Genomic DNA, 12,521 nt, shown 5'->3' with positions numbered 1-12,521 from the left:
GCATTGAGCCTCCGGTGCATTGCTGGCTGGCTGCAAAACCCCTTGTTTGTAGCTCTGCAGGTCTTTGGTTTTTCTCCACCTGGGATCTGCATTTCTGGCTGCCAAGTCATTCCTTCACTCTCTTCAGGTTACCTGACTGTCCAGGTGACGCATCCCAGCTCTTGCTTTCTCTTCAATTTCTCCAAGATGGACAGCCCGCATTCCACTTCTGACTACTTGAGGCTGGGCTGGGCTCCTTGCTAGCGAACTCCACTCATTAAGCTCTCTCCAGTTTCTGCAATTAGCTGCTGAATTGTTTGCCTGTATGAAGGTGGCGAGTAGCAATTATATAACAGTGGCCTTTTCACTGGCACTGTAATTATCTTTTCCGAGCCAACGTGGTACAATCCAGAGCCCTGCGTGCCTCTGGGGTGGTTCTGGAGTCTTTCCATGCGATGCGAAGGCAGTTCTGGTAAGAAGCAGGAGCCCGCTCCGTACCAACGATACCTGCCTGGTGCAATTCCCAACATTGTTGGAGCACCGCAAAGAGACACACCCTTGAAAAAGAACGGGTGCACAATAAGGAAGAAGTTGTTCCAGCTTTCCAGCTGCTAGTTTCTGCAGTTTGGGGGGGGGGGAAATCACTTGGTAAATTGGTTTGTGTGGCCTGGGAAACTACCCCATAATGAAAGAACCCTGAAAATAGAGGGTCAGGCAGGGTGATGAGGAAGAAGCAGCAGGCCCACAGGACAAAAATCTAGTGGGGCTTAGTTGAAATCTGAGTTAGTTTCGGGGTTCCCAGTCCAGTGGTGGGATTCAACATTTTTTTACTACCAGTTCTGTGGGCGTGGCTTGATGGGTGTGGCAGGGGAAGGATACTGCAGAATCTCCATTCCCACCCCACTCCTGGGGGAAGGATACTGCAGAATCTCCATTCCCATCCCACTCCAGTGGAAGGATAACGCAAAATCTCCATTCCCACCCCATTCCAGGGGAAGGATACTGCAAAATCTCCATTCCCATCCCACTCCAGGGGAAGGATACTGCAAAAACTCCATTCCCACCCCACTCCAAGGGAAGGATACTGCAAAATCTCCATTTCCTCCCCACTCCTGGGGGAAGGATACTGCAAAATCTCCATTCCCATCCCACTCCAGGGGAAGGATACTGCAAAATCTCCATTTCTGGTGGCCCAACAGACTAAGTCTGTCTTTATTAACACAGCTGCTTGCAATTACTGCAGGTTCAAGTCCCACCAGGCCCAAGGTTGACTCAGCCTTCCATCCTTTATAAGGTAGGTAAAATGAGAACCCAGATTGTTGGGGGCAATAAAGTTGACTTTGTATATAATATACAAATGAATGAAGACTATTGCTTAACACTGTGTAAGCCGCCCTGAGTCTTCGGAGAAGGGTGGGATATAAATTCAAATTAAATAAAATAAATAAATAAATAAATAAATTTCCTCCCAAAGCTGGCTGGGGAATACTGGGAGTTGAAGTCCACAAGTCTTAAAGGGACCAAGGTTGGAGACCCCTGAACTAGAGAGCTAATCAACACCAGTGGTTGATCCCAGGACTGGCTCACTCATGCGCCACTCCTCAGCCTGTTTCTCCCACCCCTTTTTCCTCGTGCTCCTTTGATCTGGGCTTATGCAAGATTTCAGTTCCCGCTATGCGTGCAATCCAGTTTAGCAACCTCTTACCAATAGGAGTAGTGTAATTCTAAAATTATCCCCCAACTTTTATTGGATTTCTGCCTTGGGCACAGGGGTGGGAGGGAAGGGGGTGTGGAAATCAATAATTGTTTCCTCCCCAACCATTATTTTTTTTATGTGCAAGTGCCCTAACGCACATGTGAATGATTGTGCAATCTCCAGTGTTCACCTTAGTTTAGCTGCCATATCTATTCTGCTTTAAACGACGCGACAGCCTGAATGAAGAGGAATTAATTACTGATTGGTTGATGGGGCATTATTAGGTTCCGCTGGAACTAGCATTCCAATTACAAAAAAAAATTAAAAATCCACTTTCCCACAGAGCAAGCATTTGCATTATAAATGCACATTGTGAGATGGTGAAGGTCACCCAACTAACTCTTTTAATTCTTAGAAGATTATGCCCCCATATCTACCTATATTTCCCATTGTAAACTTAATAACAGAATAACAGAGTTGGAAGGGACCTTGGAGGTCTTCTAGTCCAACCCCCTGCCCAGGCAGGAAACCCTACACCATTTCAGACAAATGGCTATCCAACATTTTCTTAAAAATTTCCAGTGTTGGAGCATTTACAACTTCTGGAGGCAAGTTGTTCCACTGATTAATTGTTCTAACTGTCAAGAAATTCCTCCTTAGTTCCAGGTTGCTTCTCTCCTTGATTAGTTTCCACCCACTACTTATTGTCCTGCCCTCAGGTGCTTTGGAGAATAGTTTGACTCCCTCTTCTTTGGGGCAGCCCCTGAGAGATTGGAAGACTGCTATCATGTCTCCCCTAGTCCTTCTTTTCATCAACGAGACATACCCAGTTCCTGCAACTGTTCTTCGTATGTTAATACAATTCTTGGTTGTATAAACAGAGGCATAGAATCAAAATCACGTGAAGTATTAGTACCACTTTTGTAACAGTCGACTGTCATTCAAATGGTCATAAATTGAAGATGACCTGTATGGTTTAGCAATTTTGGATTCTTCATAACCTAATGGGCCCGATACCCAAAACTGTCATAAGCCTTCCTTCCTTCCTTCCTTCCTTCCTTCCTTCCTTCCTTCCTTCCTTGCTCCCTCCCTTCCTTCCTTCCTTCCTTCCTTCCTTCCTTCCTTGCTCCCTCCCTCCCTTATTCCCTCTTTCCCTCCCTCCCTCCCTTCTTTCTTTCTTTCTCTTTCTTTCCTCCCTCCTTCCTCTCTCCCTCGTGCCTTCCTTCCTTCCTTCCTTTCTCTTTCTTTCTTTCCTCCCTCTCTCCCTCCTTCCCTCCCTCCCTTCTTTCTTTCCTCTTTTCCTCTTTTCCTTCTGTTTTCTTCCTCCCTCCCTCCCTTACTCTCTTCTTTTTTCCCTCCTTCCATTCCTTCCCTTCCTCTCTCCCTCCCTCCCTTCCCTCCCTATTCTTGTAAGCTCGAGCTGATCAAATCTATCATACTCTTTCATTATCCCGCCCTCTCTTTTGATCCTGTCAAACTGCCCAAGGAGCTGCTGATCCAATTCTACAGAGGAATTATTGAGTCTGTCATTTGCACCTCTATAACTGTCTGGTTCGGTTCTGCAACCCAACAAGAAAAACACAGACTTCAGAGGATAATTAGAACTGCAGAAAAAATAATTGCTACCAACCTGCCTTCCATTGAGGACCTGTATACTGCACGAATCAAGAAGAGGGCCGTGAAAATATTTGCAGATCCCTCGCATCCTGGACATAAACTGTTTCAACTCCTACCCTCAAAACGACGCTATAGAGCACTGCGCGCCAGAAGAACTAGACACAGGAACAGTTTTTCCTGAAGGCCATCACTCTGCTAAACAAATAATTCCCTCAACACTGTCAGACTATTTACTGAATCTGCACTACTATTAATCTTCTCATCGTCCCCATCACCAATCTCTTTCCACTTATGACTGTATGACTATAACTTGTTGCTGGCAATCCTTATGATTTATATTGATATATTGACCATCAATTGTGTTGTAAATGTTGTACCTTGATGAACGTATCTTTTCTTTTATGTACACTGAGAGCATATGCACCAAGACAAATTCCTTGTGTGTCCAATCACACTTGGCCAATAAAAAATAAAATTCTATTCTAAATTCTATTCTGTTCAACTTTTCCGAACATCGAGGTCTCTTTCTCAGAGATATTTGCTCCTGCGTTATGACTTATCCGCAATTGCCAAACTTTCAAATCTGTAATTAGTGCTTCCAGTGAACTATCTGGCTGGACTTCATCTAGTCTTGTCCTTGTCCTTTCCTGTGCCAAGTCCACTGCCTTTCCCCAACCTATGCTAGGAGGACAAACCGTCCCTGGTGAATGGATCCCATCAGATAATAATCCAGAGAATCCCGTGTGTGTGTGTGTGTGTGTGTGTGTTGGGGGGGGGCTGGGACCGAGCCTCGTGCAAAGAAGGAGCCGCACAACTCTTTCCTTGACCCGTTCAACCTGGTGGCTACACATTTTCCCGTCCTTTCACTCAAATGAGTGGCGTTTGTGAAGCCAGAACCCCTCCTGCGAAGGAGGCAGCACCCCACCCAGGGAGGGGCGCCCAGCGTCATGGGCTTGGAATGCGCCGCTTTCTAGCTAAGTCCGAGGCTGCAGACGGAGAAGCAAAGATATGTTCATCAAGGTACAACATTTACAACACAATTGATGGTCAATATATCAATATAAACCAAAAGGATTGCCAGCAACAAGTTATAGTCATACAGTCATAAGTGGAAAGAGATTGGTGATGGGAACGATGAGAAGATTAATAGTAGTGCAGATTCAGTAAATAGTCTGACAGTGTTGAGGGAATTATTTGTTTAGCAGAGTGATGGCCTTCGGGAAAAAACTGTTCTTGTGTCTAGTTGTTCTGGTGTGCAATGCTCTATAGCGTCGTTTTGAGGGTAGGAGTCGAAACAGTTTATGTCCAGGATGTGAGGGGTCTGTAGATATTTCCACAGCCCTCTTTTTGACTCGTGCAGTATACAGGTCCTCAATGGAAGGCAGGCTGGTAGCAATTATTTTTTCTGCAGTTCTAATTATCCTCTGAAGTCTGTGTTTTTCTTGTTGGGTTGCAGAACCGAACCAGACAGTTATAGAGGTTCAAATGACAGACTCAATAATTCCTCTATAGAACTGAAACAGCAGCTCCTTGGGCAGTTTGAGCTTACTGAGTTGGTACAGAAAGAACATTCTTTCTTCCCCAAACCCCAAAAACTTTAAGTTTAGACTGTCTACTGTAGACCTCACCCCATTCCTAAGAGGTCTGCAAGGGGCCTGCATAAGAGCACCAGCGTGCCTACCGTCCCTGTCCTAATGTCCCCTTTTTACTCGTATCCTTTACATGTATTTATAATTATGTTTACACTTGTATCTGTCATAAAATACATGCTTGATGAAATAAATAAATAAAAATTAAAAAATAAATAGTTTATCAGAACTTCATATTTTTTGCATCTGGGGGGAAGGGCAAGGAGCAATTCTTACACTTTTTGGGATCTGGGTTCTGTTTTCTTGAAAAGGAAACTGTCACTGAAGGGCCCCAGGTGAGAGTTGGGGGGGAGAGCTAAAAAAAACCCAAACCCAATGGAACAATTTGCTTCATTGACAAAGGAAGCGGTCTGTGCTTTGAACAGATGGGCACGTTTCCTGTCGAAGCTGTAGGTTGAAAATGTGGGCGTAACGTTTTTCTGCCACTAAACCCAAGACAAGGAGGAGAGGCAGGATAGATTGAACTGCTGGAGGATATTACATCATGCTTAGGTTTCATTTCACTTTATTTTTAAAAAAATCGGGTCTTGGTTTAGTTTGGTTTTCAGCACAGGTGGGTGGGTGAGTGATAGTTCCTTTCCCTTTCTCTTCTTTGCGGTTCTTCATCTAGCAACTTGTATCAGGTGCAAATGCTTTCAATGGCCTCACTCATTTGGAAAGAAGGAAAGAAACATTTGCAATAAGCAGGGGTGAAATCCAGCAGGTTCTGACAAGGTTCTGGAGAACTGGTAGCGGAAATTTTGAGTAGTTCGGAGAACTGGCACATACCACTTCTGGCTGGCTCCAGAGTGGGGTGGGAATGGGGATTTTGCAGTATCCTTCCCTTGGAGTGGGGAGGGAATGGAGATTTTGCAGTATCCTTCCCTTGGAGTGGGGAGGGAATGGAGATTTTGCGGTATCCTTCCCCTGCCACCCCTACCAAGCCACGCCCACAGAACTGGTAGGGGAAAAATTGTGAATTTCACCCCTGGGTATTATGAGCGCCCACCACTTGTTTCCGGAAGTTGTGGGTGTTCCAATGCTGGAGGTTTTTAAGAAGAGACTGGACAGCCGTTTGTTTGCAATGGCTTAAGGTCTCCTGATTGACCAAGGGGTTGGACTAGAAGACCTCCAAGGTCCCTCCCTTCCAATTCTGTTGTTCTGAGCATGAGCTTTGCACAGTCTGACTCCAGCTTGCCGATATAAGCTCGGTTTGCTTTGGCGGGCTTGCAAAATAGCCAATAGAGGTTTGTTGGTAGCTCAAAGTTTCCATCCACCTGAATGGAAAGAATGTGCTCATATCAGCATGAAGTTGGGGGAAGTGACTTTAAGTGGACAACAGTTTTGGGGCACACAGGATATATATATATATATATCAGAATATATACAGGGGAAAAATTCTCTCTCTACAGGTAGTCCTCGACGTATGACCACAATTGAGCCCACAATTTCCGTTGCTAAGTGAGACACTTGTTCAGTGACTTTTGCTCCATTTTATGACCTTTTTTCAGACAATTGTTAAAGGCTTCACTGCAATTGTTAAGTAAGTAGAATAGAATAGAGTAACAGTGTTGGGAGGGACCTTGGAGGTCTTCTAGTCCAACCCCCTGCTTAGGCAGGAAACCCCACACCACTTCAGACAAATGGTTATCCAACCTCTTCTTAAAAATTTCCAGTGTTGGAGAATTCACAACTGATTAATTCTTCTCAATATCAGGAAATTCCTCCTTAGTTCTAGGTTGCTTCTCTTCTTGATTGGTTTCCACCCGTTGCTTCTCGTCCTGCCCTCAGGTGCTTTGGAGAATAGCTTGACTCTCTTTGTGGCAGCCCCTGAGAGGAGCACGGTCGTTAAGTGACTCTGATTTCCCCATTGCCTTTACTTGTCAGAAGGTCACAAAAGGGGATCACGTAAGCCCGCCGGGACACTGCGATTGTCATAAATACCAAGCGTCTGAATTTTGATCCCGCGACCACGGGGGATACTGCAATGGTCATACGTGTGAAAAATGGTCGTAAGTCAGTTTTTTCTCAGCGCCATTGTAACTTCGGGTGGACACTAAGCGAACTGTCGTAAACTGAGAATTGCCTTTGGGTTTTTTTGTGCAGAGCCTTCAGAGTCGTAAAACCTACCCCAGAGCTGTATATTACAATGTGCTTCAGCAATGGGTGACCATCAGTGGATGATATGATAAGGAGTCTCCTCAAAGCCTAGATTCTAGATTCTAGAAAGGGTGCAGAGAAGAGCAACAAAGATGATTAGGGGACTGGAGGCCAAAACATATGAAGAACGGTTGCAGGAACTGGGTATGTTTAATCTAGTGAAGAGAAGGACTAGGGGAGACAGGATAACAGTCAATCCAATATCTCAGGGGCTGCCACAAAGAAGAGGGAGTCAAACTATTCTCCAAAGCACCTGAGGGTAGAACAAGAAGCAATGGGTGGAAACTAATCAAGGAAAGAAGCAACTTAGAACTAAGGAGAAATTTCCTGACAGTTAGAACAATTAATCAGCGGAACGATTTGCCTGCAGAAGTTGTGAATGCTCCAACACTGGAAGTTTTTAAGAAAATGTTGGATAACCATCTGACTGAAATGGTGTAGGGTTTCCTGCCTGGGCAGGGGGTTGGACTAGAAGGCCTCCAAGGTCCCTTTCATCCCTTCTGTTGTTGGTGTTATTTTTGTTGTTGTTGTTGTTGTTGTTGTTGTTGTTGTTGTTGTTGTCGTTATTATTATTATTATTATTATTATTATTATTATTATTATTATTATTATTATTATTATTATTAAGCCAATCAAAGACATGGGTGTGAGCTGCTCCAACCCATTTCCAATTGAGAAGCACAGACGCGATCGTAAATGTACACAAATAACACAAAGGATTGGGTAATGGGCCACTGGGTGTTTCCCGCTTCTTAGGACGCTCCATCATAAATAAGCTCGAGTTAATAAAACAGTTGCTGGATTCACAAGCCACGTGATCCAGTCATAATAAGCTGGCTTCAAGTGATCAGGCCTGGGTCCCTGGTTGATCCTCACACGGCCCCATCACGGTTTAGCCAGACGAGTGGGTTATGTGGAACCAGCCCACGAATTTGTGACGGGGGGAAAATCTGCGGAATGAGCCCAGGACAAGAAAGGAAAGGGATCCGTGTTGAGTAGAGTCCAGGTTTTCTGATTTTCTCCAACACCTTAGGTGCTGAAAAAGAAAATGTTGTGTTTTCAATTTCTCCCCCAGCTAGAAAAAGTACCATTCGAGCTGAAGACGTATCTATTCTTTCGAGCAGGACTGGCACAACATGGGTTTTAAATTGGATTTTAAATGGGGTTTTATATCAGGTCTTTTATAATTTTAATTTGGCCATATTGAATAAGTTTTTTAAATGGGTTTTATTGTATATTGTATTGTATTTTATCTGGCTGTTAACCGCCCTGAGTCCTTCGGGAGAAAGGCGGTATAAAAATTAAAATATTATTATTATTATTATTATTATTATTATTATTATTATTATTATTATTATTATTATTATTATTATTATTATTTGCAAAGCATGATTTAAAAAATAGGGTTTCTTGCCTGAGCAGGGGGGTTGGACTAGAAAACCTTCAAGGTCCCTTCCAACTCTTCTACTCTACTCTACTCTACTCTACTCTACTCTACTCTACTCTACTCTACTCTACTCTACTCTACTCTACTCTACTCTACTCTACTCTATCCTAAAAAGATGGTGAAGAGAAGGACCAGGGGAGACAGGATAGCATCTTCCAATATTTGAGGGGCTGCCCCAGAGAGGAGGAAGGGGGTCAAGCTGTTTTCCAAACCACCTGAAGGCCAGACAAGGAACAATGGATGGAAACTGACCAAGGAGAGATTCAACCTAGAAATAAGGAGAAACTTTCTGACAGTGAGAACAATCAACCCATGGAACAGAAGTTGCCTTCGGAAGTTGTGGGAGCTTCATCACTGGAGGCTTTCAAGAAGAGACTGGACTGCCCTCTGTCAGAAATGGTGTAGGGTCTCCTGCTCGGGGGGGGGGGGGTTGGACTAGATGACCTACAGGGTCCCTTCCAACTCTGTTAAACTGTAATCTGTAATTTGAGTGAACCAGGCTTTCCAGGGAAGCTGTAATATGGCTTACTTGGGCCAAACATGCTATGCAAAGACAGCAATTGTCTTTTGCTCATTCTGGCTTAAAGAGAAGAGCTGGGGCTGAAGTTAAGTGAACCATTAGCTGAGAGCTGTTATGTCGTCACAAAGAGTTCAAGTCCCACCCTTCTTTGAATACCTTATTTGGTGCCAATTTAGGGCTGAACTTTAGTTGAGCAGCTTCTTGTGTACTTATTGCTTGAGCAAATAAAACTTTTGAGCAGCAACTGTACGTACGGTCCTGTTCCTTTGTGCCTGCCATGAAGTGGATTGTGTGAACCCGGCCACACCGGGAGCAAGGAGCCCAGGACTACGTGCTATGTGGAGTGATGTAGACTTTTCCTCAGCCATCCAAGGTGGATTTTTGTTTCAACACATAATAGAAACTCATAACGTGACTCACATTCTTGTCACCTCCCGCGTGGACAACTGCCGTTTGTTCTACGTAAGACGACCCTTGAAGGTGACTCAGACGCTGGTAGAATCTCCTCTACCTTGCGGAAGCTGAATTCGGGGTCCCCATTTAAGGGGCCGATGCTCACCTATAAAATCCTACATGACTTGGGTCTTCTTTACCTCCGAGAAGATCATTTGATCCCACCAGAAACCTGCCAATGTCCACCCTCCATGAGATAGGAGAACAGGAAGGAAACCCAAAGGGTCAACTTTTAGTAGCATCATGGAAGAGCGTGACCCTCAAAATTGTCATCCCCCACACACACTTTTTTTCCATGTTGAAGGCACTTTCATTCTGAAGTGACCTTCCGTAGGAACGTTGAGATGGAGGACCCAACTGATGAGTGCAATAAATCACTATTTTGTTGAGAGGTCTGATCGTTTGTTTTTTTTTAAAAGACCTGTAAACTCTCCAGAATCTTTCGAAGTATATCTTTGCAAATATGAAATAATCTTGGATGCTCTCCATGGAATTTCATCTTCTCTAAGTTGAACCCTTGCCAGTTCTTTGGATGGCTGAGTGCTTGGAGCGCCACCTGCTGGGGCCAAGCCAGCCCGAGCCCTTGGACCAGCTTCTCTCTTCTGAGTAAAGGCCCCGTCTGAATATGGAATAGAGCTGGAAGGGACCTTGGAGGTCTTCTAGTCCAACCCACTGCTCAGGCAGGAGATCCTATAGCCCAGGGGTCTCCAACCTTGGCAACTTTAAGCCTTGGTGGATTTCAACTCCCAGAATTCCCCCAGCCAGCTTTGCTGGCTGGGGGATTCTGGGAGTTGAAGTCCACCAAGGCTTAAAGTTGCCAAGGTTGGAGACCCCTGCTATAGCCCATTCCAGACAAATGGCTGTCCAGTCTATTCTTGAAAACTTCCACTGATGGACCACCTACAACTTCCGGACACGTCCCGAAACAGCAGGCGGGTGGCCCATGTGAGTGGGGGGGAAAATCGCAATGCCTTAAATTTAGGAAATCCTGACACAGTGCCAGCCCTGTGAGGTAATCCAAGTTAGGAAATCCTCTTCTAGCCACGGTCTTTCTTGGAGTAAGGTAGAATAACAGAACCTCGACAGTTTGTCCCGGTTTCTTTCTTTCACATCTTATACGGAAGAAAATCAAGGCAGGGATTTTTTGAGTTTCTTTCACACACGTCCCTCTTTCTCGGGACCAAGATTTATTTATTTATTTATTTTTGGTAAGCCCCTCCTTAACGTCTTTTTAAGATAGCGAGGCCACAGGCGCATACATTAAATAAATGTTTAAAACTCTCTCTTTCCTCCCTTAATGGCTCTCTCATTCCTTTCTCCAAATCAGCTTGACATTCCTTTTGTTTATTTCAAATATTCTTTGGTTGCTGCCTCCCGCAAAATAAATCAATCAAGTGGGCTCATTACAGTACAAAACTCAGCATAAACATCAGCCTGGAAAATGTGGCCAAAGGAAGGAGAACCAGGAAAATCTTAAATTTCTTTTCCTTCCTTCCTTCCTTCCTTCCTTCCTTCCTTCCTTCCTTCCTTCCCTTCTTCTATCTTTCTTTCCTTTTTTCCTTTGTTTTTAAAATCCTTCCTTAGTACATTTCTTCTTTCCTTTCCTTCCTCTTCTTTCTTTCCTTTCCTTTTCCTTTGTTTTTAAAATCCTTCCTTCCTTCCTTCCTTCCTTCCTTCCTTCCTTCCTTCCTTCCTTCCTTCCTTCCTTCCCTTCTTCTATCTTTCTTTCCTTTTTTCCTTTGTTTTTAAAATCCTTCCTTAGTACATTTCTTATTTCCTTTCCTTCCTCTTCTTTCTTTCCTTCCTTCCTTCCTTCCTTTCTTTCTTCCTTCCTTCCTTCCCTTCTTCTATCTTTCTTTCCTTTTTTCCTTTGTTTTTAAAATCCTTCCTTAGTACATTTCTTCTTTCCTTTCCTTCCTCTTCTTTTTCCTTTCCTTTTCCTTTGTTTTTAAAATCAATCCTTCCTTCCTTCCTTCCTTCCTTTCTTCCTTCCTTCCTGCCTGCCTCCCTCTTCTATCTTTCTTTCCTTTTTTGCTTTGTTTTTACAATCCTCCCTCCCTCCCTCCTTCCCTCCCTCCCTCTTCTATCTTTCTTTCCTTTCCTTTTCCTTTGTTTTTAAAATCCTCCCTCCTTCCCTCCCTCTCTTCTATCTTTTTTTCCCTTTCTTTTTCCTGTTTTTAAATTTCTTCCTTCCTTCCTCCCCTGATTTCTTTCTTAATGGTTGTTAATGTGAAAAATGAGAAAACCTTCTCTCTCTCTCACACACGTATCCATCACATAAGATGGGACCTTCAAGAACTTACATGAAACAAGAGCCACAAAAATAAAGACCCCAGGAGTGCATGGAAGAAAAAACATGCGCCCACATTCCAAGTGCAAAATCCTTATATTTCTGGTGCAGATTATCCTTGATTACCTTGTTTTAACACATGTATAAAGTTGACCCTCCTTTAATGCAGCAAAGGCCAAGAAAACCTGAGCTCTGTTCACCTGTTTCACCTGGATACTGAATTAACCTGGCTTTACAAAATCCAGGGAAGCAGAAGGACTCGGGCAGGATTCAAACAACCCCCCACAAATCTAACCAAGGTCAATAATAGCCCACCTTCTTACTTCCTCCACTCCATCACTTGGTCTGTCCTGGATGGGAAGGGGAGGGGGAGGGGGAGGGGAAGGGGCTTCTAGGGGCAAGGAACTGGAGCCCAGGATGAAGAGGAAGAAACAGAATTCAGTGCCAATTGTGAAACCGCAAATCTCGCTTGTAAAGGAATTTAGCTTTTGGCTGGTCCTTAAATAAAGAATAATCTGGTTCCCTTTTGAAAAAGAGATCCGATAAGGACTGTATAGGAATCCCAAAAATTATTTGGGAAAATCACGGCGAAAAAGCATCTCGCTTGTCCGCTGGGAATTGGATCCAACCAATTCCTAACCCAAATGCCTAAGTATAAGTCATCCCCCCATGTCCCCCCACTCAAATTAAGGGAAAATTGGTTGTCGGAAAACACTGGGTATGTCACAGGC

The sequence above is a fragment of the Ahaetulla prasina genome, chromosome 9 (genome assembly GCF_028640845.1).
Source record: "Ahaetulla prasina isolate Xishuangbanna chromosome 9, ASM2864084v1, whole genome shotgun sequence".
In the NCBI taxonomy this organism is placed as follows: Eukaryota; Metazoa; Chordata; class Lepidosauria; order Squamata; family Colubridae; genus Ahaetulla; species Ahaetulla prasina.
This window is presented reverse-complemented; position numbering follows the sequence as displayed.